Source organism: Chiloscyllium punctatum, chromosome 1, assembly GCF_047496795.1.
Source record: "Chiloscyllium punctatum isolate Juve2018m chromosome 1, sChiPun1.3, whole genome shotgun sequence".
In the NCBI taxonomy this organism is placed as follows: domain Eukaryota; kingdom Metazoa; phylum Chordata; class Chondrichthyes; order Orectolobiformes; family Hemiscylliidae; genus Chiloscyllium; species Chiloscyllium punctatum.
Window position 1 is genome coordinate 127,642,601 of NC_092739.1, and position 25,600 is coordinate 127,668,200.

The window sequence follows — 25,600 nt, forward strand, 5'->3', positions numbered from 1 at the left end:
TAAGAGGTTGCCCATTTAAGGGAGAGATGAGGAGGAATTTCTCCTCTCAAAGGGAGTGAATGCTTTGCTGCAGAGAGCTGTAGAGACTTAGCCATTAAGTATATTCAAGGCTGTGATTGATTTTTAATCAGTGAGGGAATCAAGGGTTATGGGGAAAGCAAGAAAGTTGAGTTGAGGATTATCAAATCAGCCATGATCTCATTAAATGACAGAGTAAACTTGATAGACTAAATGACCTGACACCTACTCCTATGTCTTATAAACTATATAGCCAAAACTACAAGTCAAAACTTGTGAAAATTAATCAAATTAAAAATGAGATAACACTCTACAGGTGGTCAAAGGGCAAAATTAAATCTATTTTACTTCCCCTGATCCAAGAAGAAATGGGTAAGTTTGTTGTCAAAAGAGGCGATTTCTCTCTGAAAATTCAGTCATCGATGGAATATCAGAATCCAAAGATGATAAAGCAAGAACTGATCAGTACAATGTGATCTACCTGACCTTTGGATTTTCAGGGCCAGGAGATTTGTAGCTTGTGCTACATGAGACCTTAATGTCTCATGTAGAGAGAAGTTGGCAAATGCTGCAAAGATATCAAGTTAAAATACCATTTGAAGACAAAACATCAATTCAGCTGAAAAACATGGGTTGCCATGAAATTGTATGTGTCTTTAAATCTTGCATGTCACTGAAAGGTTTGGGAACCAGCAAGTCAGAAGATGTCTTAGCAGTCGGTTGGGATGGGGGTGTATGGATGGGAGAGTAGGAGAGGTTCTCTGCATTTGAGGGTAATGCTCCTAAAGTCTGGAGTCAGCAATGAATGCTCAGAAATTAATTATCGGGAGTTGAAGAAAAAAGTGGACTGAGTGTTAACCAGGAGGGAGCACTTGAACCATGATTCTCTGCAGCATCGGAACCAGCACGAAAATGGGCTGAGAGAAGCACTGAATAAATTAGAAAACCCAAGGGGAAAGCCCCTTAAATTGAGACTGGTAAATTTGGGATCCATCACCATGATTCTAAATTAACGGAGGAGCATTGCAGCAGAGCACGAGGAGGAAAGCTACAGCCAAACTTCGAGCAATCAACATAACATGAAAGTCAAGCATTCAAACCACTCATGTCCCGTCATCTGGCTGGGACCTCAGACCTACTGCAGCAACTTTATTCTGTACATACTGTCACTAGAGCTTATCCCAGGTTTAGGACATCTCTCCCTTGGTGAGAAAGGACCTAAGGTGGCAATGAATTGGGAAAAGCAATGAACCCAGGGCATAAAACTGAATTGACACCCTACTGGCAGGGTTCTGGAAATAGGCATGTTTCTAGATAACAGAAGTAAGAATAGGACTATGTTGCTAGAATGTGGTTTGACAGATTGTTGTTCTTTGTAGGGTTAAATTAAAGGAATCATGTGACCTGCTTTGATCTTGACAGAGAGCCGTGAGAATGAGGACCAGGGTGCTGCCAGGAAAGTAAACTTTCCTCTAAAAGGACTTAACTCAAGAGTCAGCAACCTCCATTATGCAGTAGCAGAGGGAGCGGTGAGAGCAAGGACAGAGGGTGGCTGGGAAAGTAAATTTTTTCTTTCATTTTGACAGAGAGCTGAGTGGGAGCAGTCGAAATGCGCTCTGAGAAGGTCAGTGAATGATATATTTGGGCAGCAGCTGAATCAGAGACACAGCACATATAGTGTCTCCCACACGCCCTCCTTTTCTAACAAAAAAAGACAATGTAATATGTTGATAAGGTAAGGGTTTGTTATTTCTTTTTTATCATGTGATTGGTTTAAAAAACACTTTTTTTTCATTTATCTATTGTTTGATATTATAGGTGGACTAAGTTAAACTTAGGCATAAAAATGGCAGGAGATCCCAGACCTGTGTTATGCCCCTTAGGGATGTAGCTGATGTCCCTGATTCCTTCACGTGCAGGAAGTGTGCCCAACTGCAGCTCTTGTTAGATCACATGATGGGTCTGGAGCTGTGGATGGGCTTACTTTGGAGCATCTGCGAGGCTGAGGTGGTCGTAGATAGTACATTTGGCAAATTGGTCACACCACAGATTAGGATTACTGGGGGAGAAAGGGAATGGGCGATGAAAAGTCAGAGAGACAGCAGGAAGGCAGTGCAGATGTTCCCTACGGTCATCTCCTCCAAAACAGGTATACAGTTTTGGATTCTGTTGGGGGAGATGGCTCACGTGGGTAAAATCAGCAGTAGCCAGGTTCATGGAAGGACTATAGTCACAGGCGATTCAATTATAAGGAGTGTAGATAGGTGGTTCTGTGGTCGAAAACGAGACTCCCGAATGGTATGCTGCCTCCCAGGTGCACGGGTCAGGGATGTCTCAGATCAGCGCAGAATATTCTCAAGGGGGAGGGTGAACAGCCAGCTGTCGTGGTGCATATAGGTACCAAAGACATGGGTAATAAATGGGATGAGATCTTACAAGCAGAATTTAGGGAGTTAGGAGCCAGGTTAAAAAGTAGGATCTCACAGGCAGTAATCTCAGGATTGCTACCAATGCCATGTGCTAGTCAGAGTAGAAATGAAAGAATAGTCAGGATGTTATAAGTGGCTTGAGAGGTGAAGGAGGGAGAGAGGGGTTCAGATTTTTGGAACATTGGGAGCAGTTCTGCAGGAGGTGGGACAACGAGCGCAAATTAGACGGTCTCCACCTGAGCAGGACTGGACCACAGTCTTTGGGGGTGCTTTTGCTAATGCTGTTGGGGAGAGTTTAAACTAATGTGGCAGGGGGATGGGAGTCAAAAGAGGTGGTTAGTGGACACTAAGGAGATAGCCTGTAAGGAACTAGATAATGAAGTCAGAGTGACTAAGGGGAAGAGTAGGCAGGGAGCAGATGATGAACGCAAAGAGACAGGTGGTCTGAGATCCATTTGTTTTAATGCGAGAAGTATAGTAGGTAAGGCAGGTGAACTTAGGGCTTAGATTCATAGCTGGGAGTATGGGGTCATTGCTGTTAGTGAGACTTGGTTGAGGGAAGGGCATGACTGGCAACTAAATATCTCAGGATACCAATGCTTCAGGTAAAAGGGTGGAGGGAGGTAAAAGGGTGGAAGAGTTGCAGTACTGGTCAGAAAGGATATCACAGCTCTGCAGAAGGAGGACACTACGGAGGACTTGAGCAGTGAGACAATATGGGCAGAGCTTAGAAATAGGAAGGGCGCAGTAACAATTTGGGGCTGTACTACAGGCCTCCCAATAGCGAATGTGAAATAGAGATACAAATATGTCAATGGATTATAAAAAAATGTAGGAGCAACAGGGTGGTGATGGGAGATTTTAATTTTCCCAACATTGGCTGGAATTCATTTAGTGTTAGAGGTCTAGATTTTGTAAGGAGCATCCAGGAGGGTTTTCTAGAGCAGTATGTAAATAGTTCAGGAAGGGGCCATACTGGACCTGGTGTTAGGGAATGAGCGCAGCCAGGTGGTTGAAGTTTCAGTAAGAGATTACTTTGGGAATAGTGATCACAATTCCATGAGTTTTAAAATACTCATGGACAAAGATGAGAGTGGTCCTAAAGGAAGAGTGCTAAACTCGGGAAAGGCCAACTATACCAAAATTTGTCAGGAGCTGGGAATGTGGATTGGAAGCAGCTGTTTGAAGGTAAATCCACATTTGATATGTGGGAGGCTTTTAAACAGAGGTTGATCAGAGTGCAGGATACACATGTCTCTGTGAAAAATGAGGGATCGAATTGGCAAGATTAGGGAACCATGGATGACAGATGAAATTGTGAGACTAGCTAAGTGGAAAAAGAAAGCATATATAAGGTTCCAATCTGAACTGAGAAATTAAAAGGGCTAAAAAGGAGTCATGAAATATCTAGCAAACAGAGTTAAGGAAAATCCCAAAGCCTTTTCTTCATTTATAAGGAGTAAGAGGGTACCCAGAGAAAGGGTTGGCCCACTCAAGGACAAAGGAGGAAAGTTATGCATGGAGTCAGAGAAGATGGACGAGATTCCGAATGAGTACTTTGTGTTGGCATTCACAAGGAGAGGGACATGACGGATGTTGAGGTTAGGGATAGATATTTGATTACTCGAAGTCAAGTTGGCATAAGAGGGAGGAAGTGTTGGGTATTCTAAAAGGCATTAAGTTAGCTAAGTCCTCAGGTCCAGATGGGATCTATCCCAGGCTACTGACGGAAGCAAGACAGGAAATAGCTGGGACCTTAACAAATATCTTTCTAGCATCCTTGAACACAGGTGAGGACTCAGAGGACTGGAGAATTGCTAATGTTGTCCCTCGTTTAAGAAGGGTAGCAGGGATAATCCAGGTTATTACAGACCAGTGAGCCTGACATCAGTGGTATGGAGCTGAAAATGTGTTGCTGGAAAAGCGCAGCAGGTCAGGCAGCATCCAAGGAACAGAGGAATCGACGTTTCGGGCATCAGCCCTTCTTCAGGAATGAGGAAAGTGTGTCCAGTGGTAGGGAAGTTACTGAGGGATGGGATCTATTTATATTTGGAAGAAAATGGGCTTATCAGTGATAGGCAGTATGGTTTTGTGCAGGGAAGGCCATGTCTTACCAACTGAATAGAATTCTTTGAGCAAGTGACAAAGTTGATTGATGAGGGAAGGGCTATAGATGTCATATACTTGGACTTCAGTAAGACGTTTGATAAGGTTCCCTGTGGTAGGCTGATGGAGAAAGTGTAGTTGCATGGGGTCCAGGGTGTACTAGCTAGATGGATAGAGAGCTGGCTTTTCGGCAGGTCACAGAGTAGTAGCAGAAGGAGGTTTCTCAAAATGGAGAACTGTGACCAGTGGTGTTCCACAAGGATCAGTGCTGGGACCACTGTTGTCTGTGATATACACAGATGATCTGGAGGAAGTATAAGTCTGATTAGCAAGTTTGCAGATGACACTAAGATTGGTAGAGTAGCAAATAGTGAAGGGCACTGCCAGAGAAGGCAACACCTTATAGCTAGATTGGCGAGTTGGGTAGAGAAATGGCAGAGAGAGTTCAATCTGGGAAAGTGTGAGGTAATGTATTTTGGAAGATTCAATTCAACAGCAAACTATATGGTAAATGAAAAAGTCCTGGGGAAAATTGATGTACAGAGAGGTCTGGGTGTTCAGGTCCATTGTACCCTGAAGGTGGCAATGCAGATTGATAGAATGGTCAAGAAGGCATAGGGCACACCTTCCTTCATTGGACAGAGTACTGAGTACAAGAGTTGACAGGTTATGTTACGGTTGTATAAGACTTTGGTTCAGCCACATTTGGAATACTAAGTACAGTTCTGGTCGCTGCATTACCAAAAGGATGTGGATGCTTCGGATAGGGTGCAGAGGAGGTTCACCAGAGTTGCCTGAAGAGAGATTGAGTAGATTAGGAAGACAGAGGTTGAGGGAGGACCTGATTGAGATCTACAAAATCATGAGAGGTATAGACAGGGTGGATAGCAAGAAACTTTTTCCCAAAGCAAGGAATTCAATGACGAAGGGTCACAAGTTCAAGGGTGAGCGGGGAAAAGTTTAAGGGAGATATGCGTGGAAAGTTCTTGACACATAGGGTTGTCAGTGAAGGTGGTAGAGGCAGGCACGATAGCATCATTTAAGATGTATCTAGGCAGGGAGCAGAGAGGGATATAGATCCTTAGAAAATAGGTGACAGGTTTAGATAGAGGATCTGGGTTGACACAGGCTTGGTGGGCCGAAGGACCTGTTCCTGGGTTTTAATTTCTGTGTTCTAGAGTAACAAATCTAGCTGATGTGACTAATAAAAGATTAAAAAGGAGGTCTTGATTTATTTGCTTGAATGAAGATGTGAAGTGTTCATAACTGTAGGAAATGGAAGCAATGCCTGTGCATGGAAGGTGTTGAGAATGTCAGTTTTCAGACAGCAATGCTTTAAATAATCCATTTACTTTTAAGACATTGCTGGTGTCTAAAAAATAGCTAATCAGCATTCCTATCTCAATACAAGGCTCATGTAATTTACACTGGCATGGATATAGGTTTTGAGAAGTGAAAGGTTTGCAGAATATTCCTGAATACTCAGACACAGGCAGTCTGCCAGGATCAAGGAATGAGCAGATAGAGATGGAAATTTGAGATGGTTCACTTTGCAGGAGTATGGATAGTTGCTTGAACTCAGACATGAAAATATTTAATTCCCAAGGATCTGAAATGACTTTGCCTAGAGGGAGAATCTCTCATCCTCACTTTGAAAAGCAGTTTTTGGGTCAAATCATTTCCAAGCTGGAAAAGGAACAGAGCAAAACTAAACCCACGGAATGAAGAATTATTTCAGACTTGGTCCAGGAAAACTGAATGATTACTTAAGGGGCTGTGTAAAGTAAAACCGTGAAGTGAGTTTCTTGGTTGCATTACAAGTAAACTGGGAGAAGTTCTACTCTGTTTAAAGACTTAATTGCCTGCAACAGTGTTTTTTCTTTTATTCATTTCTGGGATGTGTGCATTGCCGGCTGGTCAGCATCTATTGCCTGTTCCTAGTTGCCCTTCAGAAGGTGGTGAAGAGCCGCCTTCTTGAGCAACTGCAGTCCATGCGTTGTAGATAGACCTACAATGCCCTTACAGAGAAAGTTCAAGGATTTAACTCAGTGACAGTGAAGGAATGGCAGTGTATTTCCAAATCAGGATAGTGGGGTAGCTTGGAGGGGAACTTGCAGATGGTAGTGTTCTCAAGTATCTGCTGCTCTTGTGCTTCTTGATGGAAATTGATTGGGTTTGGAAGGGGTCTTCTAACTAGTGTTTATTAAATTGTATATTCAATCCATATGCTCCAGGTACAGTCTTACAATATAAAATTCTGTCATGACACTCTTTTAGTTATCAAATGGAAACTCAATTTCCTTTCTCTTATTGGTCTCATCAGGAATCATAAAATCTATAGGAAATGAATTGAATCCTAAGATCTTAGGGTATCCAGTTTATTCTATATACAATTACTATTTGAAAATAAGCAAGCAAAAAAGTACACCTAAGGCAATTTTTTGGGTATGCTAATTTATAGCTTTTGCTTTATTTGCAATGACAACCCCCTCCCCCTCTGTGATAATCATAAAGTTTTGAAAGCTTAATAACATTGAGGATGTACCAAATTCTCCAGAGTTTTAAACAGAACAGTGTACTTTGTCATTTCAGCTGTAGAGTTGGAGAGACTACCAATGCACTGCACCAAAAGGAAATAGGATGAAATCTATTAGCACGCATTTTTTTTTCAATGTGTCACTGTGTCAGTGGGAAGCAGTGGCCTCTACTAAACTACAGGGAAGAATGTAAAAGATAAGCGTATCACAGTTGATACTTCAAGTAAACTGAGAGCTTTTCTGGTGGAAGTTCAAAACTTTATTTTTTCATTAATTCCAATATCACCAATATAAGTTTGGAAAGCAACTGGATCTATTTGCTGCCAAATTCTCTTCATCTTAGGCTTGTTCAAATTTAAAGATATTCAAAAGAATGCCCAAAATCCAAATTATTTCACAGATTGATATGAATAACCAAATAGCTAAAGATATAAACCTGATTGCATCTGAAAACAAACTGCATTGTCAAGCTTTGACATTATTGATCAACAAAATAATTGTAATACAGCTGGATGTGATTTCCTTTGTAGAGACACAAAATAAACAGAACAAACCACAATTGTGTATGATTCTCCAATTGTGTTTTATAGTGGTTGTTATGTGAAATCACTATTTCAAGAGCAATTAGGGATGGGTAACTAAATGCTGATTGAGTCAGTGACACTCATGCCCCCTGAACAAATTAAAATATTACAGAAAAGCAATTACATAATGATAAATGGTCAAGATAATCTTTATTGGTAATTAAAAGTAATAAACAGTAAATAAATGCTGGTTTGCAACACATCACTGGAATTTGGAAGAAATTTACCCTTTATTAATCTGGACCGATCTCAGCATTTCTTTACAGGGAGGAGGTTAAAAAAAAGGGCTATTTCTGATGGCAAAAGAATTGGAATTCTTTTTTTCCATCTTATATGTCAAGTGGTCAGATGAAACAGTCCTTGTTCTGCTGCCCATTTCTGAGAACAGACATCTTTGTTTAAGCTTTGACTTAGCTTAAATGAACGAATTAATATTGACAAAACATCAACTAAGCTAATGATTGTTAGTTAAGGCAATAAACATGTCACATTAGAGTCAGCACAGTAAAGAGGTAATTAGCTCTGGAAAAGCACTGCTGATTGGAGCTGTTGAGATCTTTTGCTCTTAACCTTTGAGCCCATTATCTGGCACAGACATATGCAGCTACACTAATCTGAATTCACTGTTGACAGCTTGGTTACTGGAAGCTAGTATGTGTGTATTATCAGTATTCAGTTAGTATTAATTTAGACCACAAGTATGAATTTTCAGCTAGAGTGTATATAAAAAACATACATTCAACCATGAATTATGTCAAAAGAAATAGAACATATGATCCTTTCTCACTTCAAGATTGCTTATTTGTAGATAAAACCACAGATTTCAAAACTCTTCCATTAGTTGAAAAGATACAGAAACAAAATTAGCCCAATAGATGTCTTTTTTCTGGTAAATAAAAGCATTTGTGAATTTACTTTCCTCAAATTTTGTGCACTCAATTTCAAACCTTTTCTCACTGGTGTTCATGTGTTTTGTATTGAGGCTCATTGTCATGCTTTGTGTTTGTTACAATTGTTTAGTAATAATAATCTCTATTAGAAATACAATTTCTCTTTTGATTTGAGGGAGTGAAAGAAATGCATGAATAAATCAGTTAGCTACACTGATGCAAATATAATTTGTACTTCAATAAGAATAATCCTCCATTTATCATTAATTAACCCCTGAATGGATTTAGACTGTAAATCACTACATGGTAAGGAAGCAGCAAGCAAATTGTTTTTAAAAATATGCTGTAGTTTTGCATGGAGTATGAGTTAAACTTTAAGAGCAGCACAAAACCAAAAACGAGGTTGGATAGCATAAACCACAATGGTGAAACATAAGCAGTTTATAAATGCCATCTCAATCCTAAAACGTATAAACTGATTGTTTATAATATAGAATCTACAGATAGAGTACATAGGATGACAAGACTAATACAACTTCCACTGTGTTTCAACTTTGCCAGCTGTAAGCATCATGGTAAGTCCTAGCTCCTACACATGCATCACCTGATGCCGGCTCAAAGTCATGCTAAAGCTGCAAAGTCATCACATTTTGTTCTGCTGCTGACTTCGATGTCTGTAATATTATTCAACTTCACTCTTGCCCTAGCCAAGCTGCACTTAAATCCTCATCCATGTTGTTAACTCTAGACTCAACTACTGTAATCTTGCTGATCTTTCAGCGTCCATAATTTAAGCTCATTCAAATCAGTGCTGCTCATATTCCAAATACTTTTTTTTTACAGAAGTTTATCCATTACCCTAAAGGTCAGTGCCATAAATTCATTCTTGGTTCAATATTATCTCAAATCAAAAATGTTCATCCCTTGTTCAAATCCGTCCATGGCTTTACCTTTACCTGACTTTGTCTCCTCTTTCAGTTCTGTAATTCTCTGGGAAACCATTTTCCACCAGCTGTAGCCTCTCAGGCACACCTAGTTTCCTTTGGCCCAATACTTACAGTGCTTTATGTGAGGATCACACATGAGAAAAATCCACCCCACTCCCCCCAAACCTTGAAGTCTCTTTACTTTTCTTTAATATCCACTTTAAAACGCACCGTTGTACCAATGGGTCCTAATATCTCTTGCTACACCTTGGAGTCATACTTTGTCTGGTTACACTCATGTAACATACATGCTTTTTACTATGTAAAAGGTACTTTACAAATGCAAATTCTTATTTGCATGTGGCAGAATCTGTGGAGAGAGAAACAGAGTTTATGTTTCAAGTCCAGTGCAAGCTTTCTTCAGAACAATTCTATTTCTCTCTGTACAGTTGCTGCCAGACCTGCCAAGTTTCTCCAGCATTCTCTGCATCTAAGTCAGATTTCCAGCATTCTAGTATTTCGCTTTTATCTGACTTAGCCTAATATTTTTTGGGGTTGAAGCCCTGAAGATTCTTATGTATTTTGTCAAATTACCATTTACAATTATTAATTTCTGCTTAAGATATTATTTTTGTTGTAGCCAAAAGTGAAACTACTGGACAAGAGAATGCATTATTTTCACTGTGACAGATAACCTTCTATAGACAGTTGAACAGAAAAAAATACAATTCAAAAAAGGTTTACAATATGAAATCAGTCAGGTAGAAAATGCTGTTAAAATAACTACAAATGAACTAAGTTCGTTCGATGTTTCTCATGTTCTGTTAAACAAACAATAAAAGAATAAAAATGGAGAATAGCATACTTTTATATACCAGATCCTTGTAATTTCTTGAAATGATAAAGTCTGAAGATATCCTCATTTTGAATTATATCATGTAGTAATGCCATAGAAAAGCAGCAGCACACAAATGAGAATATATTGTGGGAGGAGACTGGTTTTATTATCTTACAATATACACAGTGTACTCAACCTCCTTATAACTCACTGTTCAAAACAACCTAGCAATATTGAATTTTCTGCACCATAAATTCAACTCCCTTTCAATCCATTCACTTGCTTTTTTATTGCCCTAGTTTTACTCCACTCTTGTTTTGACATGAATATCCATCCTTTTTACTTTGGCAAATAATATGTTAATCAATTACTTTACTGCTAATGTTTACAAATCTCTCCTTTACTGCTATCCTGTTTCCCTGCCGCTGTCCCTTTAGTTTCCCAAGGTAACCCTTACTTTTGATGTGGTTTCTTGCTGAGTTTCTTTCACATTTTTATTTTTTGCAGAAGACCACAAGTCATCACTTATTTTTCACCCAGCAAAATGAACGCTGTTTTGTACTACTTAGCAAAAACTGACTACATGTGGGTTGCACAATTGTCATATTTGCTGTGACAGCTACCTCTATTGACAAAAACAGATCCAAAATCTGAACGACTGCACCATTAAGTAACATTAGCCATTGTATAAAAGTCAAAAAGTGATTTGTCATCCCATCTTAAATAGCAGAAGCAAATGTCCATTGTAAAAACTCGAGTTTTGTTCCTTTGGCTTATGACATCAGTACCTTTTAATAATATTAACATCCTTTAACAATTTCCAGGTACGTATTGTTGTCTATACGTACAGCTTTACTGTACATTTACTCACACCTCCTCAGTGGAATTGAGTTCTTTCATCCATATTTGAACCAAGGATATAATGAGGTCAAGAGCTGAATAGTCTTGGTGGAACCTAAATTGAGTTTTCAATGAGCAGGTAGCTAAGCAAGTACCTAAGCATAATATCCCAACTACTGCCTCCTTGCAATAAACAATAACATTTTCTTGGAAACTCAGCAGGTTCAGCAACATTTTGCTTCGAATCAAATAAGATTCTTCTTCAGAAAAGTTTTCTTTCTTTTCTCTCTCCACAGATGGTGGCATAGATTCAGAATGCAGAAACGGTTTTTTGGCCCATCAAGTTTGCACCAACATAATTACCATTAAAAGTGCACTAATCTCAATTTCCTGCATTTGTCCCATACCCTTGGACGTTACGATTTTTGAAATACTCGCCCAATTTTGTTGTTTAATTTGTAAGGTTTCCAGCGTCCATCATCTTCCCAGGCAGTGTGTTCTAGATTCCCACCGTTGAGTGAAAATGTTTTTTTTCCTACATTCCCTTTGAATCTCCTGCCCCTTACCCTAAAACTATTCTCGCTGTTACCAGACCTGAGTTTCTCCAGTACTTTATCTTTTTATTTTGAATCTCCAGCATTCATAATACTTTGCTTTCATTTGACATTCTATTAACATTCTATTAGCTTTCCTAATTACTTTCTGTACCTGCAGACTAACCTTTTGGGTTCATGCACAAGGACCCTCAGATTCCTCTGCAATCTCTCAACATCGAGGTAATATGCTTCTTTTGCGTTCTTCCTGCCAAAATAGGCAACTGCATATTTTTTCACATTGTATCTCATTTGCCAGACCTTTGCCCGATCACTATATTATTAAAAATCACACAACACCAGGTTATAATCTAACAGGTTTAATTGGAAGCAGACTAGCTTTTGGAGCGTCGCTCCTTCTTCAGGTGATAGTTGGACTATAATCTGGTGTTGTGCGATTTTTAATTTTGTACACCCCACTCCAACACTGACATCTCCAAATCATCACTATATTATTGATATCACTTACATAATTTCCTTGTATCTTCTTCAGACTATGTTATGTCATCAGCAAATTTGACAACCATATTTCATCCCATCATCAAAGTAATTTCATTAATTGTAAACAGTTGAGATCCCATCACCAATCCTGCAATACACCATTCATTATATCTTGCCAACCTGAAAAACCAGTTCTGTCTATTCCTTGCTTCATGTCAGACAGACAATCGTCTATCAATACCGATAGGCTATCCCGAGATCCTGACCTTCAATTTTCTCCAATAACCTTTGATATGGCAGCTTATCAAATGCCTTCTGGAAATCTAAGTGAAATACAACCACTGGTTCTCCTTTATCAACAATCTGTGTTACTGCCTCAAAGAAATGTAAGTTCTCTCCCCTCCCTTGTCCACCTTCCACAGGAGCGTTCCCTCTGGAACACCCTGGTCTACTCCTCCTTCAGTCACAATACCTTCCCCCACATCACCTTCTGCAATCGCAGAAGGTGTAACATCTGCCTGTTTATTACCTCCCTCCTCACTATCCAAGGCCCCAGTCACACCTTGATGAAGCAGCATCTTATCTGCACTTCACTCAATCTAGTCGACCGTATTCACTGTTCACAATGTGGTCTCCTCTACACTGCAGAAATGAAACACAGACTGGGTGACTGCTTCACAGCATACTTATGTTTTGTCTGCAAAAAAGCTCCTAAACTTCCAGTTGCCTGCCACTTCATCACACCACCATGTTCCCTGGCCAACACCTCTGTCTCAAATTGCCACAGTGCTCCAGCGAAGCTCAGAAAGAACAGCATCTTATTTTCTGCTTGGGGACTTTGCGACCTTATGTAAAAAATATCAAATTCAACAATTTTAGAGCTTGAGCATCTTCTCTCGTGTCCTTATCCCAATGCCCATACACCAGGCCTTGTCATCACATGGGCTGCTACCATACACAAGCCATTTCAGCTACTGACAGTCCTTCTTAGCAGCTATTCATTCTCCCAGACTGGCCTTTACCTGCCCTTTGACTGCACAACTGTTTTCCTTTCTTTTTGGGGTCTATTTCCACTTATTTGTTCACTCCTCTCCCCTTGTTTAAATGGCAACTTTTTCCTAGCTATAATCAGTTCTGTAGGGGGGTCACGAAGTCAAAACATTAACTCTGATTTCTCTCCACAAATGCTACCAGACCTGCTGAGTTTTTGTAGCAATTTCTGTTTTTGTTTATGATTTCCAGCACCCACAGTTCTTTCAGATTTTTATTCTAGGTCATTTAGTCTGATATCATTAGTAGAGAAAATGCTAGAGTTCATTATTGAAGACGTAACAGCAGAGCACATGGAAGACAGTGACAGAATTGGACAGGATCAGAATGTATTTATGAAACAGAATCAGGCTTGACAAATTTATTGGAGTTTTCTGAGGATGTTGATTGGGTGGATCAAGTGAATATGGTTGATTTGGACACTCAGAAGATGTTTGACAAGGTTCACTTAAGAGGTTAGCATGTAAACTTCAAGTGCATGGGACTGGGATAGTATCCTGACATGGATAGTGAACTGACTGGCAGACAGAAAATAAATAGTAGAAATAAATGGGTCATTTTCTGAGTGGCAGCCAGTGATGATTGGAGTACCAAAGGGATCAGTACTTGGACCCCAGCTCCTCACTGTATTTTATATATATGTAAATAATTTAGATGAGAAAACTATAATATCTCAACTTTACAGACGACATAAAGCTGTGTACAAGGGTGAGCTGTGAGGAAGCTGCTTAAGTGTGATTGGATAAGTTGAGTGAGTAGGAAAATCCAAGGCAGATGAAGTATAATGTGAATAACTACGAGGTTATTAACTTTGGTAGCAAACACACAAAGGCAAATTATCTTAAAAACAACAGGTTAGGAAAGGAGGGGAGCAAAGAGACCTGGGTGCCCTTGGTGCAACAGATAGTGAAGAAGGCAAATGACATATTGGCCTTATTGGGAAGAGGATGTGAGTACAGGAGCAACAATATATTACTGCAATTGTACAGGGCCTTGGTGGGACCACACCTGGAGTATTGTGTGCAGTTTTGTTCTCCTTACCTAGGGAAGGATGTTCTGGTTATGGAGGGAATGCAACAAAGGTTTACCAGATTTATTGCTGGGATGGTTAAATTGATGTATGAGGAGCAACTTGATTGGTGAGGACTACATTCACTGAAGTTTAGGCGAACAAGGGGTAGGTTTAAAAAACCTACAAAAGTCTAACAGAAATTGAAAACAGAGAAAGAATGCTTCCAATGATGGGGGAATCCAGAACCAGGGGTCAGGGTCTAAGGATATGGGGTAGGCCATTTAGGATGGAGATAAAAAGAAATGTCTTCATTCAGAGAGTGGTGAACCCGTGGGATTCCCTGCCACAGAAAGCAGCTGATGCCAAAACATCGAATATTTTCAAGAAAGAGTTAGAAATAGTTCTTAGAGGTAAAGGGATCAAAGAGTATGGGCCAAAGTCAGGAACGGGGTACTGAGTTGGACGATCAGCCATGATCATATGAATAGTGCAGCATGCACGAAGAGCCAAATGGCCTACTCCATTTCCTATTTTGCATCTTTCTATATTTCTTAATACCTTTCTCTTCTTAACTGCTGTAGATACTACAGTAATAGTTGCATTTTATTGGGGTCGACTATTTCATGGATACTATTTTTGAGGGGCTGAAATTCATGCCCGTCAAAATTGATACCATATCATTAGTAGAAGTCCAATTGATCTCGAAATGAATAAAGAGAAATAAAACTGAATTTTGGTAATTATGAAAACCCAGAGCAGAACACAACAGCCAGTGGACTAGAGGACTGGGAGCAGAGCAGAACAACTAACAGTCTGGAAAGCTGGAATGGGACGTGATGGCCGGCACACTGACTCATAACTGTTGATCTGTTATAGTGTCACAGAGATGTACAGCCCTTTGGTCCAACTCGTCCATGCCAACCAGGTATCCCAACCTAATGTAGTCCCATTTGCCAGCACTTGGCCCATATCCCTCCAAATCCTTCCTATTCATATACCCATCCAGATGCCTTTTAAATGTTGCAATTGTACCAGCCTCCACCACTTCCTCTGGCAGCTCTTTCCATACATGCACCACCCTGTGTGTGAAAAAAGTTGCCCCTTAGATCTCTTTTATATCTTTTCCCTCTCACCTTAAACCTATGCCCTCTAGTTGTGGACTCCCCCAACCCAGGGAAAAAACTTTGTCTATTTATCCTATCCATGCCCCTCATGATTTTATGAGGTCATGCCTCTGATGCTCCAGGGAAAACAGCCCCAACCTATTCAACCTCTCCCTTTAGCTCAAATCCTCCAACCCTGGCAACATCCTTGTAAGTCTTTTCTGAAGCCTTTCAAGTTTCACAACATCCTTCTGATAGGAAGGAGACTAGAATTGTATGCACTATTCCAAAAGTGAACTAACAAACATCCTGTACAGTCACAACATGACCTCCCAACTCCTATACTCAATGCTCTGATGAATAAAGGAAAGCATACCAAACCAAACGTCTTCTTCACTATCCTATCTACCTGCGACTCTACTTTCAAGGAGCTATGAACCTGCATTCCAAGGTCTCTTTGTTCAGCAACACTCCCTAGGACCTTAATCTAAATTAAACTCCATCTGCCACTCCTCAGCCTATTGGCCTATCTGATCAAGATCCTTTTGTAATCTGAGTTAACCTTCTTTGCTGTCCACTACACCTCTTCTGACAATCAACCGGATTTATGGTCATTATTAGACTGTTAATTCCAGATTTTTAATTGAATTCAAATTCTGACATCTAAGGAGGCATGATGTGAACCCAAGTCTCCTGATCATGAGCCAAGTTTCTGGATTAGTAAAGGACTTATGCCCAAAATGTCAATTGTCCAGTGAAGAACTAGGGTCGACCTTTACATGAGATTAAATGGAAAATTCCAGATTATTTGGCCAAAAATGGGGATAAACTTTTGCGTGAGGTAGACTACTACTCGAGTACACACGTATTTTATCTGCAGGACGAGCAAAGGTAACCATTCAAGATAGCTCAAACTATGCAATAAGACACACTTACATCGTATTTAAAATTCATGTACCAAATCTAGTTTTGGGCAAACAGATAATCAGGTTTCATAGGTGTCCAGTCTACTTAAATAGCACACAAAAGAGACCCTGAACTTCATATTTATCCTCAACAATTATATAGGTAAAAACAATGACTGCAGATGCTGGAAACCAGATTCTGGATTAGAGGTGCTGGAAAAGCACAGCAGTTCAGGCAGCATCCGAGGAGTTTTTAGTAATTTTCAATCTGCCAACAATGGCTTAGCAAGCAAATAGAGAAACACTGTTGCAGTTAAGTTAATTTGCATAATTACACAGTTACAGAAATTCTGCTGCAATTATTCTTGAAACATGGCTTTCACTGAAATACACAGCTTTCACACATATCCATCCTATAAATCGCCATTTTGTGTGAAACTTCAAAACAATTTGGAGGTTTACTTGTAGAGTTTGAGGTACAAGTCATAAATAAGAACTAATCGAGGCTGCATGTACAACATTTAGAAACATCTGGTTAATGAACAGAATTTGAAATATCTTTTCAGAGGGGCTCTTAGTCAAAGCTTCATTTTATAGCTACTCTTTCCTATTCTGATCTGACAATCAAAGTACAATGCAACGTGATTGATAGCGAGTTGTTAGTTACACAATTTGAATATAGCATGGTGAGTACAGCTCACCATGGCCTCTATACAAAGAATAAAATGCAAGAATTGGAAACATATGCTGTATAGCACATACTATACTCCAATCCCAAAAGGTCACAATGCTTTGATACTATTTCATTACACTGCACTAATAGCTTTGTGCTGTTCAAAGTACCAAAAGTCAATTCATTTAAAGTAGGTCATGCTACATTTAAAAAAAAGTCATTTATATTCCAATGTACTTTTCAGTTAGCTAATCTAAAATACGACAGGGCAGTCAAATCAAAAGATCATATGAAGATGTGACCAGTATATGGAGTAACTTTGCAACATGGCTTACTGTTATGATAGGAGGCATTACAATTTGAGAGAGCGTTTATATCAGCCTGCCACCTGAAATTTAACTAAACAGCTTTTTAAGACATGGCAGCACTTTAAGTGGTTGAATTTTAAATGGTTGTTATTTCCCAATAAGAAGGTACATGACCCATATTGTAGGTGCCATTTGGTGAATCACTAATGAGAAGTTCAGTAGGTGGCATCATTTTGTAATTAAATAGCTCATGAACCATTTGTAAGGTCAACAAAGATTAATGGCATGAGCCAACCATGGTCAGCATATGCATTTGTATAGAATTTTGTTAGTACCAATCAGAGTGTAAAAGAAAGCTTTGCATGTAACAGTAGTGAATTGCTACACGCACAATAGGAAGCTCAATGCCGGCCAATGATTATAAAAGGCAATGTCAACCATTTGTTTGCTTCATTTATCTATTGAGTTTTATTGGTTGTATTCTTTCCTATGTCATGGCTGGAATTTTATGGAGTTTATTTCAATAAGGTAGACATGTCAAATATTACACAAAAAATGAACAATTCATTTGTATTACCTACTTAGCCAATAAGAATACATTATTTTGACAGTATATTTATGAGAAACAGTGCAAATGCAATGCAAGTTCTTTAAATGTTTGCAAAATAATGACTCACAAGCAGTTGGAGTTTTTGGAATGTACAGTTTTGTTCTGAAATTGAAGATATTGATATCAGTGACAAGGTTTTAATACGTAAATGGAAGTTGGGATTTGAAGCTGAGGATAACAGACATATTCTGCTATATCGATTAAACCAACGTTGTTTGAAACATTGCAAAACTTAAGGACCTCCAGGAGATGCTGTTGACAACAGCTTTTAAAACCACTCAGCTTTTCAGCACGAGAATGGTTATGTTTCCTGGATGTAATTTCCTGCTTTTTATCCAGCTAGCATCTTGGAATGTCGTAAGTTATTTGCCTGCACACTCAGGAGGCAAAATCTAATTCTTCAATAACAGATCTTTCCTTCATGATACCATTTATGACCCAGGATGACTGATAACTTGGAATATTTAGGGCATAAGTGATGCAAGGTTTGGATATCAATCTGTTCGTTCCCCAACTGGAAACCATGGATGAACTGAGAAATTCATTACGTACTGAAAACCAGGCATGCAATGTTCAAGTCAGACCTTTACAGGAAATCTAGATATGACTTCCTTATGGCCATTAGAAATGCCAAGAGGCATTACCAGACTAAGTTAGAGATCTAAACTAACTTACCAACACTCTGTGCCCTTGGCAAGGTCTACACGACATAATGGGTTAAACAATGAAGCGGTACACATTAGTGAACAAAAATACATCCCTCCCTGATGCGTTCAATGCTTTTTATGCTCAGTTCGAACAGATGGTTGGTGAAACAGTGTCACCTGTCTCGACAGTCTCGGACGCACCTATTCATTCAGTCACTGCTGCAGACCTTAGACCAGCCTTCTTGAGGGTGAACCCTGGAAAGTGACTGACCCAGTTAGAGTTCCCAGCCATGCACTCAATCATGTGTGGATGAGCTGGCAGGACTAATTGCTGACATCTTTATCTTCTCCTTGCTATAATCGGAAGTCCCCATCTGCTTCAGGAAGACAACGATCATCCCAGTACCAAAGAAAATACATGCAACCATGTCTCAATGACTACCGCTTGGTGGCTCTGACCTCCATATTTATGAATTACTTTCAGAGGTTAGTCATGGCTCATATCACTTGATCCCTTCCAATTTGCCTACTGGTTCAACAGGTCCACGGCAGACGCCATATCCCTAATCCTACACTCGTCCCTGTAACATCTGGATAATAAAGGCTACCTATATCAGGCTTCTATTTTTTGACTACAACTCCACCTACAACACTATAATCCCAACAAAAATAATCTCCAAACTGAGTCCTACATCTCTGTTCCACCCTTTGCAATTGGATTCTCAACCTTTTGACTCGCAGACCACCATCAGTGAAGATATGCAACAGCACCTCCTCTATGACAATCCTCAACACCAGTGCTCTGCAAGGATGTGTACTGCACACAAAACAAAAAAACTTTTCACTGTACTTAGATACATGCAACAATGATAAACCAAATCAAAAAAATCAAATTAATTGTCTATGCCAAGCATGGATATGATTCAAACAGCAGAGCCAATGCAATCTGAAAGTGGCCTTACATATTGAAATCCTCTACTCCAAGGAGTCACATCAAATCAGTCACTGGGTGCACAGATTTCTAGATATTAATGGCATCCATAAGACATAGAAGCAGGAATAGGCTATTTGTCCTATTTGTCTGTCAATAAAACAACTTCTTTGATTTTTTTTCCTAATTTTTCTCACCTGACTATTCTTTTAATCATTCTTCACTGTTATTAAATTAGATTCCCTACAGTATGGAAAGAGGCCTTTGACCCTCTGAAGAGTAACCCACCCAGACCCATCCCCCTATCCTACCCTACATTTACCCCTGACTAATGCACCTAACACTATAGGCAATTTAGCATGGCCAATTCACCAGACCTGCACATCTTTGGACTGTGGGAGAGCACCCAGAGAAAACCCACGCAAACACAGAGAGCATGTTCAAACTCCACACAGACAGTCGCCCAAGGTGGGAAATGAGTCAGGGTCCCTTGCGCTGTGAAGCAACAGTACTAACCACTGAGCCATCATGCAGAGTGTTCTTTTAATACTCTAATCTTCTGACCACCCACTTTTGCACAATTATATTTTGTCATATTTAACATTCTTACTTCACCTCAGATGGTGGGTTCTCCACTGAAAGATTTCTTCTCAGAAAATATCTTTGTAATGTTATATTCACTTTGATACCCTTGCAACATTTTCATGCAATCTTTGCATTTTGGCATTTTTTTTGTATAGCTCTCCAGTTCATTGGATGCTCATTTTCCATTGATCGGAGTCAGCAATTTCTTCTACTTTAATACTTTTTAATGCAAATTCCCTACCAAGCCACTCACCACCCTGACTTGAAAATACATCAACATTCCTTCAGTGTCACTGGGTCAATATCTTGGAACTTCCTCCTTAACAGCATTATGGGTGCACTTACACCAAATGGACTGCAGTGGTTCAAGAATGCAGCACACCACCACCTTCTAAAGAGCAACTTGTGATTGGCTATAACATTCCGCTCACATTCCATGAGAGGTGTAAAAATATTGCTGCGCATAAATGTGTCATGGAGAGACTTTGTCTTTTAAGAATATCTACTAATTTAGGCCAAAAGATGTGGGAAGAGAAGTAGCCCATCAAGGCCAGGCAGCATCCGAGGAGCAGGAGATTCGACATTTCAGGCATAAGCACTTCATCAGGAAGCCCTTCATCAGGCTTATCCCCGAAATGTCGATTCTCCTGCTCCTATGATGCTGCCTGACCTGCTGTCCTTTTCCAGCACCACACTCTTGACTCGGATCTCCAGCATCTGCAGTCCTCACTTTCTCACATTGGCCCATCAAATCTGCTCCACTATTCACCGAGATCACAGCTGATCTGATAACCCTCTACTCCACTTTCCTCCCTTATCTTTATAGCCATAGCTACTCTTATTGATAAATTTCTGTCGATCTTAGTCTTAAATACAATTAATGACCCAGCCTTGACAGCCTCTGTGGTAAAGAGTTTCACTGATTCACTCGCCACTGAGAAACAATATTGTCATCCATCTTAAATGTGCAGCTGCTTACACTGATCTGTTCTCTGGTCCGATACTCTCTCACAAGGGGAGAATGCTTCTCAACATGTATCTTGTCAAGCCCGCTCAGAATCTTACACGTTTTAATAAGATCTCCCATTCTTCTAAAATCTCATGAGTACAAGCACAACCTACTTACCCTTCCTCATAGGAAATCTCTCCATACCTGAAATCAAACAAGTGAACCTTCTCTGGACTTCCTCCAATACCAGCATATCTTTCCTTCGATAATAAAATCAAAACTGTTTACAGTATTCAAGGTTTGGTCTGACACGTGCTGTGTAGTTTTAGCAAGTTCTCTCTATTTGTATACTGCATTCCATTTAAAATAAGGGCTAATCTGAGTTGCTGGCATGTTGTGATTTATGAATGCTCTATGTTGCAGTTTTCTGTAGTATCTTCCAATTTAAATATCATTAAATTTGACTGTTTTTCCTGTCAACGTATACAACCTTACATTTTCCCACATCACATTCCATTTGTCAAGTATTTGCCTACATCCAACCTGCCTATATTCCTCTGCTGGCTTTTTGTGTCACCCTCACCATTGGCCTTCCCACTAAGTTTTATGTCATCCTAAACTTGGCTACAATACATTCCTTTCCCTCATCCAAGTTATTAATATACACTGTAAATAATTTTGATCCCAGCAATAATTGTGCTCTCACTTCACTTGTTATGGATACTATCCTGAAAATTCCTTCTTTATCTCAACTCTTAGCCTTCTAGCCAGTCCTCAAATCATGCCAATAGACTATTCCCCAATAGCATGGGCTCTTATCTGATTAAGGCGCTTATGTTCTTTGTGTTTATCCAAATGTATTATATCTACCGGTTCCCTGATATCTACCCTGCTTGTTACCTCATCAAAGAACTCTGATAAATGTATCCGCTTTGTGAAGCAATGCTGAATATTTCATGCATTAGAGCTGAAAATGTGTTGCTGGAAAAGCGCAGCAGGTCAGGCAGTATCCAAGGAGCAGGAGAATCGACGTTTCAGGCATGAGCCCTTCTTCAGGAGCCTTCTTCGGGCTCATGCCCAAAACATCGATCCTCCTGTTCCTTGGATGCTGCCTGACCTGCTGTGCTTTTCCAGCAACACATTTTCAGCTCTGATCTCCAGTATCTGCAGTCCTCACTTTCTCCTATTTCATGCATTAGGAAATGCTATGCTGTTACAATCTTCATAACAGACCAACATTTGTCCAATTACAGGTGTTAAGCTTAGAGATGAAATAGGAATAGAGTTAATACTTTGAGTCCAATATGACCTCTTCTTCAGAACTTCAAAACTTTGGCATTCCTAAGAAGAATCATATTGGACTTGAAACATTAATTTTATTCTGATCTCTCCAGGGATGATGTCAGAGCTGCTAACTTTCTCCAGCACTTCCTGTTTTTGTATCACATTGGTAGTTTTCCAATCCTCTGAGAAATTTCTAGAATTTAAGGATTCTTGAAAGATTATTACAGTGCATCCACAAAGTCTATGGCTACCTCCTTTAACATTGTAGGATGCAAATCATCATATCTATGGGTGTATTCGTTATCAGCCCATGAGTTCCCTAGAACTATTACTGGTGATAATCATGTTTATTTCCTTCTCATGTTTAGCCCTTTGATTGCTAAGAATTTTTGAAATTCTATTAGTATTCTTTACTGTGGTTACTGGTGCAAAATATTAATTCAACTTCTCTGGCATTACCTCACACTCCATTATTTCCTAAACCTTGTGTTCTCAATGGACGATGTTCACTTTGCCCTTTGTTTAGTTTATTTTCATAGAACGGCAGATTTGATGCCTTGTAGTTCATCCTAGTACAAAATTATGAAGTACTCACAAATTAGTTAGGCTGCGCTGTATCAACTTTAAACAAATTACTGTCTACGACCATAAAAACTAAGGACAAACACTACACAGCTCACAATAATTATATGTGGAGAGATTTGTGTCATCTTTTCACAGTAAAAAATGAAAAATCACAAAACACCAGGTTAGAGTTGAACAGGTTTACTTGGAAGTACAAGCTTTTGGAGTGTCTCTCCTTCATCAACTAGCTTGTTTTCACAGTAATGTTGTTTTCACTAATCTTATTCCAAGTCTTCCAGCATTCTAATGCTGTTCCCTTGAATAATAACCATGTCGCTGTTGTTCTTACCCATCACAAGATTCATGAAAGGGTCGAAGCTATGCAGAATTCCTTGTACATGCCTTCCCCCAGTCAGTATGAGTAGCACTTTCTTGTCCATGAATTTCTTGAGCTTGAATTGCACTTTGCTCATGGTGCTAATGGTGGGGCCAGCATTTTCTGTTTCTCTGGACCTTTCGCTTTGATCTCTGTGAATTAGATTACTTACAGTGTGGAAACAGGCCCTTCGGCCCAACAAGTCCACACCGCCCTGCCGAAGCGCAACCCACCCATACCCCTACATCTACCCCTTACCTAACACTACGGGCAATTTAGCATGGCCAATTCACCTGACCTGCACATCTTTGGATTGTGGGAGGAAACCGGAGCACCCGGAGGAAACCCACGCAGACACGGGGAGAACGTGCAAACTCCACACAGTCAGTCGCCTGAGGCAGGAATTGAACCCGGGTCTCTGGCGCTGTGAGGCAACAGTGCTAACCACTGTGCCACCGTGCCGCTCACACGGTCTCCTTGTGACCTTATAGAGGTTTACAAAATTATGAGGGGCATGGATAGGATAAATAGACAAAGTCTTTTCCCTGGGGTCAGGGAGTCCAGAACTAGAGGGCATAGGTTTAGGGTGAGAGGGGAAAGATATAAAAGAGACCCAAGGGGCAACGTTTTCACGCAGAGGGTGGTACGGGTATGGAATGAGCTGCCAGAGGAAGTGGTGGAGGCTGGTACAATTGCAATATTTAAGAGGCATCTGGATGGGTATATGAATAGGAAGGGTTTGGAGGGATATGGGCCGGGTGCTGGCAGGTGGGACGAGATTGGGTTGGGATATCTGGTCGGCATGGACGGGTTGGACCGAAGGGTCTGTTTCCATGCTGTACATCTCTATGACTATATGCCCATCGGTCTCAATTTGGACTGCTAATTAATTAATTTTGTTACAAACACTACGCAATTTAAGTAAAAAACAATTGCTTTCAAATTTTACCCTTATCTCCCCAGCTTTGACCGATGTTTCTTTTAAGCTACATGGCTACTTCTACAACAGTGAAGAATGTTATCTCAGGATCTTGATCATTTGGGCCATTGGCCTGAGGAGTGGCAGATGAATTTTAATTTTTAATTTGGATAAATTCGAGGTATTGCACTTTTGTAAGATAAACAAGGGCAGGACTTATAGAGTTAATTGTAGATAGGGCTGTAATTGGGCTGTAGATAGTGTTGTTGAACAGAAAGACCTAGGGGTTCAGGTACATAGCCCATTGAAAGCTGCATCACAGGTAGACAGGGTAAGAAGGCATTTAGCATGTTTGCCTTCATTGCTCAGATCAGTGAGCACAGGAGTTGGTACATCATGTTGAGATTGTACACAATATTAGTGAGGGCACTGTGTCTAACTCTGGTCACCCAGCTATAGAAAGGATATTATTAAATTGGAGATATTGTATTGAATTTATTGTCACGTGTATCGAGGCACTGTGAAAAGCTTTGTCTGCGAGCAATACAGGCAGATCACATCGTTAAGTATTGGATGCTGCCTGAACTGCTGTGCTCTTCCAGCACCACTAATCCAGAATCTGGTTTCCAGCATCTGCAGTCATTGTTTTTACCACATAGTTAAGTAGCATAGCTAAGTAAATAATAGATAAGCAGCAGCAAAAACAAAAACACAGGTACAGGCGAATGTTAAGAGTTTGAGAGTCCACTCAGTATTCTAACAACAGTAGGTTAGAAACTGTTACAAAACTGGCAGGTGCATGTGTTCAGGCTTCTGTACCTTCTCTCCGATGGTAGAGGCTGTAGAAAAACATTGGAGGGTGGGATGGATCTTTGACAATGCTGGCATCCTTTCCTTGACAGCGGGCCTGCTAGATAAATTCTATAGATGAGAGGTTGGCCTTTGTGATTGTCCAGGCCGAGTTTATCACTCTCTGTAACCATCTCCAATCTTGAATGGTACAGTTGCCATACCAGGTAGTGATACATTCAGACAGAATGCTCTCCATGGCCCACCTGTAAACGTTGGCAAGGGTATTTGCTGTCATGCCAAATTTCCTCAGCTACCTCAGGAAGAAGAGACATTGTTGGGCCTTTGTAACCTGTGTGTTCACGTGAAGAGTCCAAGAAAGCTTGTTGTGGATGACCAAACCCAGGAGCTTGACACTCTCCACTCTGTGCTGTTAATGTGTAGGGGGTCACGCGTAACATCCCGCCGAAAGTCAATAATAAGTTCCTTAGTTTTGCTGGCATTGAGAGCTAGGTTGATCTCAGTGGACCATTTTTCCAGGTCTTCCATCTCCCGTCTGTAGTCTGGTTCGTCGCCATCAACCGACTATAGTAGTGTCATCAGTGAACTTGTAAATGGCATTAGTCTGGTATTTGGCGATGCAGTCATGATATACAGTGAGTACAGTAGAGGGCTGAGTGCGCACCCCTGGGG

At 40.2% G+C, this 25,600-nt stretch overlaps 1 protein-coding gene and 1 pseudogene across 5 annotated transcripts in view; both read right to left on the reverse strand.

Moving 5' to 3' along the window:
* wdr7 (WD repeat domain 7) overlaps positions 1–25,600 on the reverse strand; it is a 657,873-nt gene that overhangs the window by 241,170 nt on the left and 391,103 nt on the right. The gene's annotated exons all lie outside the window — the stretch shown is intronic.
* LOC140482661 (small nuclear ribonucleoprotein G pseudogene) lies at positions 23,105–23,269 on the reverse strand (annotated as a pseudogene).